We start from the raw sequence: 14940 nt of genomic DNA, 5'->3' as shown, positions 1-14940 counted from the left end.
AACCGCGCGCCATTTTTAAAACAACTGTTCAGCAGCCATCTTCCAGCGATCAAACTGTCTCTCTCTCTATGTATACGTGTACGATATACCTATATAGGACGTGCGTACACTAAATGACGTTGTATGCAACAGATATTCTTAGGAACATGATTAGGTAATCTTTGGGATCAGTCGAAGTTAATAACGATGGTCAACAAGCTAAAAATAATCGAACCCGACTCGATTGAAGCGATAAAAATCAATCGATTGATTCGTATTTTTTTAAAACGCTCCACATGAAAACAAAATTCCGTAAATTTCAGTACGTAGTCTTAACGGCGGAAAAGTTTTTTAATAATTCACAGTTTCGTTCCAAATATTTTTCAATTTCAGGTGAAAATGTTCATTTACCTTTCACCTTCACTTATTATATTTGATACTTTAATCACATTAATTGATATTGTATTGCGTCGTTCACGGGAGTAAAAAACAAAAACCGTTTGTGAAAAAAAAAAATTGATTTAATGAAAAATCGATCGATTTTGTTCATTCCTATGTTACAAACCATCCCCACGGGTAGTAAAATCGTGTCTATAGAAATTTTCTTGCCGTTATTTCGTTTCCGCTGATTGTGAGACACGTTAAATAGTACAAGGTTTGATGACTCGATGAAGCGAAGCAGCAACCCAGCAGTGAACGCGGCGGCCATGTTGATTTCGTGACTGCAGTACGGTTTTATCTTTAAATAATCATAGAACGTCGAAGGATGACGGTATCGAGCATGGTTAGTGAATTGTAAGATAAATTTCCTTCCCCCAAATCGCGTTGCCTCCTGTATCGTCACGATATCCACTCTGCACCGCAACCGACTTGTCTAGCAGCTGTCTTTCAATGCGAAACCGCGTGTTAGTTGGGTGCGTTCCGTATGAACCAACACGTGTCACGCGTCCCCAGGCTTGATGCCTCAAGGTGTGTACGTATAGACGTATGTTTTTCAATTTTCATGCATGTAGACGCAACGGTCGTTCGGACGCTGGGAAACAATGTATGGTGTGCCTTACAGAGACGCGTGCACGCACGCATACCGTGCAACTGAACGACAGCTGTCGCGCGTAGAGTTATAAAGCTGCGCTCGAATAATTGTTATGCAGTTTATACAAGAATGGTGAATCATGGGTTTTAAATATTCATAAATGTTGAATTCATTAGACTTCTTGAAGGGAAACGGGGAATAATCGCCCTGCTGCAGTCGCGTGCGTGTCTCGGGTGTGTCACCCACATCCTCCCTTCCTCCTTCCCATCAACCATCCACCCCCGAATCTTGTTTTCGGTTTTTGGGAAAGGGGAATATTGCGATATTCTTCGATTCGGACACGCCCGCGCGTTCAAGTCTTGAACCCCAACCCTATATGACGATATTCGCGAGCGGGTTTCTAATTGTTGTAACCGTTATATCGTGCGTTGATTGAGGCGGGGTTAAAGTTCCGAATCTGAAAAGTTTCGGAAGCGGCCAAGTCCGCATTATTTGGCGGCGAAACTTCAAGTACGGGAATCAAACTGTTACGAAACAACAAAGTTTCGAATGGTTCAAAAGCCGACGGCTTAAGGTTTCGAAATGCAAGATTTCCAAAATTAAAATTACGAACAGTAAAGTTCCGATAGAGAAAAATTTTGAAAATTGAAATATACTCTCACAGCGTAGTTTACTCACCGAGTGGGTTTAAAAAATTAAATAAACCGAAGATAAGAACGAACAGGATTCTGAACATGAGAATATCGAAAATCCAAAACAAAGAAAGATCAATGTTTTAAAATTTCACTAAGCCGGAAATTCACGGAACTGAAAATCTTGGATCAAGCAGAATTTCGATGTTACGGATTGTTAAACTTTCTCATTTTTGCACTTTCGGAACTTCGACCTCTCGGAAATTGGAGCGTCCTATTTCGGACTATTCGAAATTTTCTTAGTTCGTCAGATTTCTTTACTATAGGTTTCGCTACCAAAAAATTCGGAATTTAACGCTTTGGAACTTTTCAAATTCGGAATTCAACCCCGCATTCCATTAACCATTTGAAAACGATTTGAAGTAAGAAAAAGAATCGAGCTTTTGCTTGTAATTTTATAATAATTTTGACTGGGGTACAAATAACAAAATTGTCGTAGTTTAAGAATATGTCATAAATACAATACATAAACTCAATGTGCGATGATCTTGTAATCAGATTAACAAAAAGTATCGATCCGTTACTCAGCAATTTCGTCGAAACTAAACTGAGATTGCCAATAATTGTTATCAGCTGTAGAATTTGGTTGGATATAAAACAAAGATTTTGTCTTCGTAACGCTCCTTTTTCGTTTTGAAAACCTTACGCACAGATTGTAGCTTGAATATTTTTGTACCTCTTGTATATCGATCGGTGGCAAATAGCTATAAGCTGTAATTGGTTCACCGTTTGAATTCTTTAGCCAATAAACACCTGTAGCTATAGCTATATACGTTTACCGCTGGTACGCACACCTGTCTGTACAACCAGCAGTGTGTAAGGGAGGGTTTAATAGCAGTCAGCGAGGGGAGCAATTCTTTCAACCGTTAGAATTCCCTCATTTCAGATGTACTAATTCACCCCCGACTGCGTAACGCGAGCTTGCGGCGTAGCTTCGTGACATTAGAAAATATCCCCAAAGGTCAGAAGGTCCAAATGTCCTTGTTGGCTGAACTCGGCAAAGTGCGTGGTCCGGTTTTTTTCAATGCAGATGAAACAGATTGAAGCAAATGATATATATGTATACTTGTCGAAAATACGAATTTCTCCTACTATTCGGATGCTCTACCTTAACAGCAGTTTGCCCTGCCTTACCATAGTTCAAAACCCTGTTGGAAAATATCCCTCGATCTTGCTCGATGAGGGTTGAAACTACGGTAAGGAAGGGCAAATTGCTGGTAAGGTAGATCTCCGAAATGATCTGAGGATCGATTAAGTCAGTCAATCAGAGTAAGGATATGGGAAAAAGGGTTTGTATCTTGGCTAATTGTAAGCAAAGTGTCGGTAACCGAATCTGTATCCAAAAGGTACAAATGGAGATGCCTCCTTTCTTATTTTTACCTCGATCGCAAGTTCACTCCTGCAACTCGACGGCTGATTTGGAGCTCCGAAAGCACCAAAGCTACGCCCCCCTAACGTCTATGTGGTTGAAACAGATGTAGGAAAATATGTGTGTACTTGTCGAAAATTCGAATTTCTCTTACTATTCAGATGAATGAAATTTTTCACCGAGATAAATTATGCACGGAAGCAATAGCAGGGAGAAGATTAACGACCATATCGTGGAAATGAACGAACCGAAATTTTCGTTTAATCTAAAAACAAAATCTTTTCCTTTCCCCCTTGCGAGAGATTTAATCGCGAATTGATTTCACCGGGGGATAATAATTCTTCAGGAGAGAGGCGTGGAAAGAGGGGTTGGATAGCTACATGCTGTATGCCTGGGGTGATTTATAGAAGACTGAAGTGAAAAGCAGGGTAAGCGTTCGGGGAAGGGTGCCTGCAGTATCATTACTATCATATACTTTATACAGATACACCAACCGAAAGCTCGAGCATGATTAAATTCCGAAACGATTTCGCCGCTGCAGATCTTATCGAAATATAACAGACGTGGGAGATGAGAGTGCTGAAATTTCTCGAGCTAACGACGATGGTCGAACGAATTTTCCTCGATTTATTAACCGACCTCCACCCCACTTCCAATCCTAATGATAATTCATCCGTGGGTCGCGGTTATAATTTTCAATTCCGTCATATGTGTGAATATAGACGAGTATATATGTATACCCATATAGACACCCAACTACGTGCATGTATAAGTAATATAATTCGACGTTTTTCATTCTTTCTTTCTTTTGCGCTTCTATTTTTCTTCTAGAATTATTTCTTTCCCTCAATTCCGCCACTTTCTCTCTCTCTCTCTCTCCCTCTCTCTGTCACTCTTCCTCTTTTTTTATAGTTTTGTTTTCCCCCGCAAGTAACGGATTTAGACATCACGCGATATTCACGATATAGTGAAACCCAAACTACCTGCGGCGAAATTAAACAATCAATCTAAATCGCGCTCATTGGCGGCGAGTTACGTAAATAGGGTTATAGATGCGGTCTACTCCAGGGTGAAAATTGATTCGCAATTCCCTTGTGACCAACTCGTCCACGGTTGGGCGATCGTTTTTCATGCGCGCCGTTAAATCATATCGCAACTTTGCGAACTGATGAGCTCGCCCAGGCTTCACTCTAATGTCGTTTAATTTTCACCTCCTTTCGTGACCGTAATGATTCATACGCGCTCGGTGAGTTTTGCAAAATATCTTCTCTCGTCATTCTTCTTCCTCCTTAGAATACCGCGCAAGGACACTGATGTTTCAGATCGATTAGTCTACTTCGCGACAATAGAATGGCGCAGTTATTTCGTGTATAGGTAGGTACGTACTATCTATCATACCTACACACAGGTATAATGTAAGGTACACACAGAGCGGGGATTCAACCTGTAGAATCGTGTAAGCTGACGATAGCGATTCGTCTCGAGGTGCAGTTTATTGATTATCCGAGGGCAGAACTCTGCAGGAAGTCGGTGGCTTTCGTCCAACAGGCCGCGACGTCGACGACTCAAGATGATTTTTCCCGCCAAGCCTCTTAATGTCCGTCATTTTGGTGCCTGTTGCCATCAGTTTTTTAAAAATTTCGCTACATTCTCATTTTTAAACTATTAGAAGGTAGGTATGATCGTAAGAAGCTGTGCACGGTCTTCCGCGACTAACGAATATAGGAACAAAGCAAGGACAGTTCCGAGTACAGATTAGGTTACCGACACTTTACCTACAATTAACCAAGACACGAACCCTTTTACCCATATCTCTACTCTGATTGACTGACTTTATCGACCAATGGATCATACTGTTACTTTACGTTACTGGCAGTTTGTCCTGCCTTGCCATAATTCAAACCCATGTCGGGCAAAGTCCTTCGACCTTGCTCGATGGGGGTTGAAACTACGGTAAGGTCGAGCGTATTTCCGAGGGAGTTTGTCTAGTAAGAATTGAAACGATGATAAGGCAGAGCAATTACCGGTAAGGTAAGGCAACGAAATTATCCGAGGATCGATTAAGGCAATTAATCGGAGTAGGAATACGGGGAAAAGGATTTGTGTCTTGGCTAATTGTAAGCGAAGTATCGGTAACCGAATACATTCAGTTACCGATACAAATCCGTTTCCCCATAACACAGATTTGGTTACCGATATTTCGCTTGCGTTTAGCCGAGACACAAACCCTTTTTCCCGTATCGCTACTCTGGATATAGGTTCAGAAGATACAGATGGAGATACTTCCTTCCTCGTTTTTACCTCAATCGCGATTCCGCTCCCGCAACTCGACGGCTGATTTTGAGCTCCGAAAGCACCGAAGCGATGCCTCCCTATGACGAGGGTACCCAATGAGACCCCTTCACACACCTTCTCCTTCCACAGGTTACACCCCGGAGACATGGATCGGGCACGAGGAGCCTCCGAAGTACGCGACGCTGCGTTCGGCCGCAGAACTTCAGGGGATCGAGCCGTCGTCGCCTCGAGCGGAGAGTCCAGATGCCGTGGTACCAAGTTCCGGAGGAGGGGGTGGATTTCCGGCGGTCGTTCCGCCGCGTAAGAGCCTGGCGATGTGCTTCACGAGCACGGGAGTCGCACTCTCGCTGCCGCCTAAGAAGAAGGACATCTACAGACCGTACAGCCTGCAGTCGGCGTTGCAGCAGCAGCAGCCTGCGGAGATCCGAACGCCGGCGGAAGAGGACCTTTCCGCCGCCCAGGCGATCCTCGACCTGAGCGCCTCGCCCGCCGCACCCAGCCACTCCGTCTTCGTCCATACCTTGACGCAGCCGGACGTCGCCGCCGTCGCGGCGCCCCCGACGCTTCCAGTCCTCGCTTCGCCGTCTCCGGGGGACGCGGCAGGAGTAGGGGGGGCGCGTCAGGAGCCACAGTCGCCGGCGATCGCGGAGAACAAGACGGTCGCCTACACCTACGAGGCCTTCTTCGTGTCGGACGGGAGGTCGAAGAAGCGGACGGTGCAGAACGCGGCGGTGCCGGAAAAGGAGGCGACGCAACCGGACCGCCCGAAGTACACGTGCACGGAGTGCGGCAAGCAGTACGCGACCTCCTCGAACCTCTCGAGGCACAAGCAGACCCACCGCAGCCTCGACTCTCAGTCGGCAAAGAAGTGCATCCACTGCGGGAAGGCCTACGTCAGCATGCCGGCACTCGCGATGCACGTCCTCACCCACAAACTCGCCCACAGCTGCGGCGTGTGCGGGAAAATGTTCTCCAGGCCCTGGCTGCTCCAGGGACACCTGCGCAGTCACACGGGCGAGAAACCCTACGGATGCGCTCACTGCGGCAAGGCCTTCGCCGACAGGTCGAACCTCAGGGCCCACATGCAGACCCACTCCTCGGACAAGAACTACGAGTGCTCGAGGTGCCGCAAGACCTTCGCCCTCAAGTCGTACCTCAACAAGCACCTCGAGTCCGCCTGTCTCAGAGAAGAGGACGCCGCTCCTCCGGCATCCGGAAACAGGTTGTAGCGGCGTAGACGCCAAATTTATATTCTCAACTTTGTTGTAATTATTCTTCGTTTTTGTTTTTCTCCTCTCTTTAAAGAGCGTATCAGGTATCGTTATCAACGTTATCGCATAATGATCGTTGGCTATTTTTGAACCACGTTTAATTGGAGATTTGACGATTCACCTCGACGCTTATGCCGCAGGTGTTACAGAAGAGTCGCAGACTCGTCTGAAATGAAAATCGACCGCACCTTGCGAATTAGCTATTTAATTATTTATAATTTCGTGTAACATTTTCTTTCCCGCTATGCGCGTAACAATTAGCCGGTGAGATATCACACCGCTGGTGGGAAACAACGAACGGATGGGATATAATTGAAAATAATGAACGTGTAACGGAAGTAGAAATCGCGATGAAGAATTAGAAAGAAATTAATTAAAACGTTAAACAGTAGAATGTAAGTAGAAAAGTGCCAGTAGATAAATATTATATTATATTATATATATACATATATATCCAGGTATATATAATATATATAAATAGTATATTATATATTATAATAACATTAATTATGAAACGTCCAGTAAGTTTTAAGCGAGATCGTTAGGAAATGAAATAAATAAACTGCAAAATGGTAGATGAATGAAAATAAAAAAGCAAAAAAAATTTCGAAAAAGAAAACGAAAAGAACAAAAACAAAAACAAAAAAAAAAAAACAAAAAAAACAAAAAAATACCGGAACAGTGACGTCCACACGCTGCATCTAGTCTCACTCTAGTCGATTATATATATACACGTATATGTATAGTATTACATGCGTACAATTCGTCGTACGATGGAGAAAACAAGTTGAGGAAAAAAAAGTAAATAAATATAAAGAAAAAACCAGTTCGCGTCTAAATTACCTAGGTCACGTTGGTTGATAATTATTATACATGCGTACATGTTTATTATTATTATTATTAATTATAATGAGAACAATTAGCTGCGCCTAAATCTAAATTACATTACATACATCATGCATCGTATATACGACATTGTATGATATAGATGTATATGTATGTGCAAAATATTATACATAGAGTGTGCGTGTATACGTATACATGTGTATCCTTAGATGCGAGAATTTCAGTATGTATTATCCGCGTATGTATATTTAATATTAACGATCCATATGTATGCAATACACGTATTGCTGTGTATACACATATTTTCTAGAAGCAATATAAAGAAGTGAATAATACTGATAATTTAATGACGATAAAGATATAATTAAATAATCGATTACTTGAAAGGAAGGAAGGGAGAATGCGAAAAAAATAAATTAAATTAAAATATTAAAATATGCATAAGAAAAAAAAGAGTAATAAGGAAATGACGACGAATATATACAGTCAGAGTCAAAGCAATGTTTCGACACAACGAATTATAATTTAACGCGTAGACCGCAGATATGAAAAAATCGCATATTGAGTTTTTCTACGGAAAAGTAAGAAAAGAGGAAAATAATATATCCACACGTTTACACGGACACGTTTTCACGTAAATAATGCGTTGTTGAATGGAAAAAATAAAACGAAATAAATAAAGATTATAAATAAAAGCGAGAAACATCGAAAAATTAACAATTTCGCGTTGTGCAACGAATCGACACTATTATTATATTGTATTTGTAACGGTAAGTTGGGGAAACCTTTGGAAAATTTGACACTTTCTCCCAAACGTCTTATGATTTGATATTATGACCAAAAAAAAAAAACAGAGAACATGAAGAAACATAACCCAATTTGTTGACATTATCGAAAGACACGATTTTTCTGATACTTGAAAATCATCATTCTCACTTGATTTTTATCGAATTCGTTCCACAATTCTTTTTGTTACTGGTTTCCTGAGGGCCCGAACACTTCGAGCCTTTAAATTTTCCAACGCTTACCGATAAATAACAAAAATCATGCAAGCAGTGAAATACGAAAGGAAAACGTGAACGAAAAATCCATGTCAATAATCTTTTGCGTTACATGAGATTATTATAAGTTACGCGTTAGGTAAACATGCAAACTTAATTAAGATATAAATCATCCAACGCGAATGTTAGCTGTGTAAATTAATATAGACGATGATAATATGATATTGCCGAATGATTAATATATCATCTTAAAGTCTTAATAATAATAATAATAATAACAACAACAACAACAACAACAACAATAATAATAATAACAATAATAACAATATTAATCATAATATTAATAATAATAATAATAATAATCCTACTAGAGCAATATATATTAAGCAATATTTTTCCCTGAATTTCGCTCGCGCATAATTATATAAATTATACATAGATATATATACACTTAGATAAAACTATTTAAGTATCAAATATAGAAGAAAAAATAACGATACACACGCGTATTTGATATTATAATATATCCGTATATATTGCGATGAAGTTTCACCGTTAATACAGACATGCGAAAAGTTGTACAATATTCCACGTTATATCTAGACATTTGATGATTCCTCGTTAACATCCAGTATTTCTTATCATTATCATCAAGGCCATCAACGACATCGATGTCATCATTGTCATCGTTGCCATTATTGTCGTTTTAATTTTTATTTTCACTGTAATTGTCAATGTCATTGTTATTATTATTTGTAATTATTGATATTATTATCATCATTATTATTACAGTTATCAATATTATTATTCTGAAAATACAACGACGACCCGATATACAACGATCCCGATCGCATCTGCCACATGCGAGTGAAATTAATAATAATTATGTAGATATATACACAAATATATATTATACACACATACAAGTATAATTTATAGGTATAATATACAACGGTATAAATTATCAGTTGATGTATCGTTTTCGAATATGCATACGTAGCAATAATTAGCGATGAGCTTTACAATTGCAATTACAATTACAATACCAATACCAAAGAGTGTCAACAAGAATTATTATTAGATTAGTTTGTCGTTTTATTGCGTTATAGAAAATTTCAGTTTTACCGCTATTGTTTCCTTTGTATTATTTTCGCTGCTTCGGTGTGGCAACTTTTACATTTCGCAATATATTTATCTACGAATACAACAGTATTGTTGTAAAATTGATTATTCTTTTCAACGGAGAAGAGATGTACGACAGATAGTTATTACGCCCTACCAAAAAGAGAAAATTTTGTTTTCGTATTCCAAAGTGAGAAATGAAAGGGGTTAATTATGTTCTTCTTTCGTCTGTTGGAAAGTTTTTCACATTACGTATAATCACTCAAGCTCAAAAATCGGTTATGTAATGTATCAGAGGCGAGAAAATTTCGTGAGAAAAATCCGAAAACAATACGACCAAAAAAGGAAGGAAAAAAAAAACCAGTCAATCCAAAGAAAAATTCCTGGCCATTTTGCTTGTGATGTTTTCAGGGATATTTATAATAAACGATGATAATTACTTTTATTACAATTATTATTCTCATGTTCCATACTAAAACAATCGGTACAACGCCTACTTTATTGATTTACCACTTGATATGAAAATAAATATAAAAAATGTTTATCATTCCACGTAATTATTACATAAAAGCCAAGAAAAATCTGGAATAATAATAAAAATAATATGAATAATTTCGGCGATGGTTGTGCTATATTATTCGTGTTTACTGATGTAATAGAAATTCGTTTAATGAAATTGAAAATCGCGCAAATCAGCCCCTGCAGTATAATAAAAAAAAGTTCCTCGACCATGTTCGTCGATTTGTACACATAACAAATTGCCTTAGTGAAGAAAAATAAGAGAAAATGTAGAAAGAAGGAGTGACAAAAAAAAAAAAAGAAAAAAAAAAATAATAATAATACTCTAAACGAAGAATGTTTAACTTTAAAACAATAAAATAATAACGAACTGCAGTATTAAACACACATACATAGTAATTATATTATGTATAATATTTACGTATTATACATATACTAATAGTCCTACATTATACATAAATATAATGGTAACATTATAAATTGTAAATAACTATAACGTTCGGTAATAACTGTTCGTCCCTCTTCTTTTCAGCTCCACTTACTTATCCCTACAATTGTGATACTGCAAAATATTATACCTGTAGGTAAACCTGTGTGTGTATCCTAATTATTGCTTGTATCTTCTAACTTTCAGACTTTTTCCCAGCGTAAGCTGATCGATTCGCACTTACTTAATTTCCGCGGTACAATAATAATAAAAACAACAACGACAACGATATCAACGCTACCAACACGATCGAGAAGTAATATACAATAATGAGAAATGATTCGAACACAAGTAAGAAGAACAACGAGATTAACGAATAATAACAGTAACAAATATGCTGGAACGATGAGTGTTAAATTTAATAATAATAATAATAATAATAATGAGGAAAAGAAAAGAAAAGAAAAGAACAGCGAAGAAATTGAAGTAATAATTGTTGTATCGGGAAAAGATCGTGACTAATTTCTCCGCATCGTCGTCAAGACGGAGAAGCGTGAATGATGAAGAGAAATAAAAAAAAAGAAAAAAAAAAGAAAAAAAAAGTAGAAAAAAGTTGACTAAATAATTCGTTATAATAACGTTTAAAAAACACGACGATACACGTAGATCGGTAATTGTATGCGTATAATACAAACACAAACACTAACCAACTAATTAGCTTAATCAACTATTATACCAACACTATAAAACTATAAACTCTAAACTACTATAAAAATTCTCGCGATTTAAATTTGCTTCCACCATTTAGATTATTATACCATAACTGCATATATGCATTATATATATACATGTGTATATACATTTATATTAGGTATGTATATACGTGTATATGTATATATATATATATATATATATATATATATATATATATATATATATATAGATAATTGAATGAAAATCGTATCTAAGATATTTTTAGGTAAACTATACTAGTTATTGTTTCCTCGAAATTTTGTTCGTCTAATTGACTCAACTTCCTCTTCGCATTTACCGTTTCCAACTTATTCATAGCATCCTAAATATTCTCGAGCTGTACTCTCTCTCTCTCTCTTTCTCTCTCTCTCTCTCTCTCTCTCTCTCTCTCTCTCTCTCTCTCTCTCTCTCTCTCTCTCACTCTCACTCTCTCACTCGACTATTCTGCCTCTAATTGTTGTAAAATTTGGATAAATCAGGCTGTTACAGATCGCGTATTTTATGGTTACAGACACAACCATTTAATCGCGATCTACGATCATGTAATACGTATTAAAATTATTATTGCACATGATGTAATATGTGATAATATAGACAACAAACGTGAGAGAAGACAAGATGAAAAAATAAATACATGTATAATAATGAATGAGTATATATAAATTCGAAGAATTGAACGACGAGGAAAAAAACGTCGAAAGAAAGAAAAAGAAAGGAAAAAAAAATAAAATAAAATAATGCAAAACAACAAAATCGCCACGTAAACATTCAAGTTAAATTAAACTAAATTAATTAATGCAAAAAAAAAAAAAGAATTCCAGACTGATGCATTATTCCGAGGGAACAGTTTTGTTTAAAAAAATATAGATACCCGCTTGTTGAAACGTAGTATTATGTAATTAAATATACGTATAAACGTATAAACGTATTATTATTGTTATTATTATTATTATTATTGTGTATCAATATATATATATATATAATTATGTGTGTATATATATATATATATATATATATATATATATATATATATATATATATATATATATATATATATATATTACACCCACACACTCACCCACACCCACACACACACACACACACACACACACGCACACACACGCACACGCACACACATAATATGCGCTTGAATAAAAGCATGAACTTTAGATGACGATGTGTTCAAATATAATATTATATACATTAATTATTACATTGTAGTGATTGAATATTTATAACAGTTTGTTGAAACAATTATATTATCTAGCGTGTACGCGAGGTAAGGATCATAGTTGTAAATGCGTACGTATTAGAGTATGTATGGATATATACTTATATATATATATATGCATATATATGCATATAGTACATGGCTCACCGACGTTTTACGTTGAAACGGAATATAAATTATACATACATACATACATAATACAATATACCTGCATTATTCCGAGACAACGAGATTAATTCCCTATATGTTAAAATATGCACGTATATATGTATGAGAAAAGTATGACGTATTACACTTGTTTAAAATAATTAAGAGCCTGCGCACCTGGTTCAATCACCGTGGCTCACTTGTGTAATAAATCGGCTGTAGTTGGGCCGGTCGCATAAAATGACGATTAACATCGGTTGGTTAAATTTATTTAACACACCGACACAGGCTCGCAATCATATTAGGTCGTGTAATATATGTGACAGAAAAATGGTTACAACAAATCACTCCTAATTTCAATTACTTTTTTATTTATCGGAGTGGTGAAAAATTTCTTCATTTTTTTTCCCACTATACATATATGTATATCATGTATCGTAAATTTTTTTACCCCCTTTCGAACATTCCACCTAGGTTGTTGTGTGAATTTTAGAAAGCTGTGAACACTGTTTTTTTTATTTTTTTTTAATTTTTTTTCTCTTAAGAACATCTCATCCCCCCTTCTCTCAAAATCGAAACCCATCGATCAATAACAAATTTCAAAACAAAGTTTAACTGGATTAGATTTTCACCTAGTTTTTTTTTCATATTTCTAAAATTATGGGTTAGTTGAAGAACGTTTACTTCGCCGATACGATCGACAAATCGTTTACTACTATTGTTCAATTGATAAAAAAATAACCGGGTGAATCGAGTGTATTGTATATATATATATATATATACGTAAATATGTTTTTCATACATCCTGAAATAGATGAAAACTTGCTCGCAGACAGATTGAAATGTTGTTGTTGTTATTATCATTATTATTATTATTATTATTCAATTATAATTCAACGATACGATCACATAACTTAGCAACACACTCACACACACGCAAATACCTATATATATATATATATACATATATATGTATATACACACATTTATAGAAATCATTTATGTATACAAATATATAATAGTTATTATACGTAACTATATATATGAATCGCAATAGCGCAGCGACACCAGTAATAATATTATTAATATTAAGATAATAATAATAATAATAGTAGCAATAGTAGTAGTAGTAGTAATAATAATAATAATAATAGTAATAGCAGTAGTAGCGGTAGTAGTGCTAGCAGTAGCTACAACGATTATGAAATTATTATTGTTATTATTATTGTTATTATTATTATGCGTAACGCATAAGTTTATGTAAGTAACTATAATGATAACTATTATAACTGGCAAGAAATGGGTCCCCCTGTGGGCCAATATTCGATAAATATCGGTGTACCGCATTTGAGGCCAAGAAGAAGCAAAAAAAAAAAAGAAAAGAAAACAAAAAAGAAATAGAAAAAAAAAACCGTGGCACGAAAAAACAAAAGCAAAAAAACTTGAATAATTGTGTTTGAAATTCGCGTAAGTAAATTGTTATATACATATACATACATGTATGTTATAGATGTATCTTAACTAAATTATCCGTCCTGTGTATCGGACGGCGAGATATTAACAACAAGTGTAATTTAAACATGATCGCGAGATATTGATATATATATACATGTATATAATAACACGCATAGTATATTATCGTATGTGGTGAGGGAACGCTGAGTGAAATTATAAGGGAATAACTGGAGAGAATTTGCGGGAATGACAAGGCGATGTAAATTAAGCGACGAAGATCAATGTTAATAACAAAAAGGAGAAATAAAAAAAGGTAGGGAAGAGAAAGGAGGAAAAAAAAATTGCGATTAAAGAAGAAAAGGAAACAGGCGTGATTCCAGATCTTGTGCCGCTTATATATCAGTCTAATTGGTGTTAATTCGCAGATCAAATGAAAGAAGGAGATGGCAAATAATTGAAATTAAGGATGTATTGGCTATACATTATCAATAGAGAGTCAGTCTCGTCGACGATATTGAATACTTTATTATAAAATGGAAATCGGAAAACAATCAGCCGCGATAATGACGGTAAGAAAATTTTATTTGAATGACGATAATACACCAAAGTTATCGTTGAATTCTTTAAACAAAACATTGGTTAAAACATTTTTAGTCCTTTTGATATTTTTTTTTTTTTTTTGGTATGCGAAATTAATTTGTCAATTTTTCTGAATACGCATGAATGTTTAAAGAATGTTTTCATTGTTTTGAATTTTTCAAATTCTGTGGTTAGGAAACTATTCCTTCAATGCGTCGGAA

At 36.4% G+C, this 14940-nt stretch overlaps 1 protein-coding gene across 1 annotated transcript in view; it reads left to right on the top strand.

Moving 5' to 3' along the window:
* LOC124211930 (prestin) overlaps positions 1-14940 on the top strand; it is a 34066-nt gene that overhangs the window by 1560 nt on the left and 17566 nt on the right. The gene's annotated exons all lie outside the window — the stretch shown is intronic.

Source organism: Neodiprion pinetum, chromosome 2 (assembly GCF_021155775.2).
Source record: "Neodiprion pinetum isolate iyNeoPine1 chromosome 2, iyNeoPine1.2, whole genome shotgun sequence".
In the NCBI taxonomy this organism is placed as follows: domain Eukaryota; kingdom Metazoa; phylum Arthropoda; class Insecta; order Hymenoptera; family Diprionidae; genus Neodiprion; species Neodiprion pinetum.
Note: the sequence above shows the minus strand (reverse complement) of the source record. Positions and strands in the feature narration are given on the sequence as shown.